This window comes from Elephantulus edwardii, unplaced genomic scaffold (assembly GCF_000299155.1).
Source record: "Elephantulus edwardii isolate Elephantulus edwardi_28Jun2011 unplaced genomic scaffold, EleEdw1.0 scaffold00059, whole genome shotgun sequence".
Lineage (NCBI taxonomy): Eukaryota > Metazoa > Chordata > Mammalia > Macroscelidea > Macroscelididae > Elephantulus > Elephantulus edwardii.
The window spans coordinates 18,037,498-18,038,014 of NW_006399809.1; positions in this window are offsets into that span (position 1 = coordinate 18,037,498).

Genomic DNA, 517 nt, shown 5'->3' on the forward strand with positions numbered 1-517 from the left:
GCACAGACTTCAAATTTGGGTCTTGGTGAAGTGTCATGAAGCATTTAAAGAATGTCTGCTACTACAGCATGTGTAGAGAAAAAGGTGTTTTCTGCTTGAGACTGGGTTCTAAAAGACAAGTGAGAAGAATTGCCTTTAAAGCCCAGTAATGTAAATGAGAATTGATTCTCTTTAGTATACACTGTTAAGTATGATAATGAAATAAACAAAAATAATGAACTTTACTTAAAAGAGTTTTCTACCTACCCCTCACTACTGGGAACTGTGAGAATGAAATGCATTATATTTTGCAAATCATAAGATGTCCAAATTTGTGATTCATGGACTAGGCTTTAGAAAAAATAAGCACATTGAATTTCATATGTAAAAGTTCACTTGTTGCTCCCAATTAAAAACCAACTCATAAGTGAACCTCCATTAGGTCTTCAGATGTTGTAAATTGCCTGCAAGGAGACTATCCATCTTACCCCATGGAGCAGGGGGCAGAATTGAACAGTGTATATTTGGATTGGCAGCA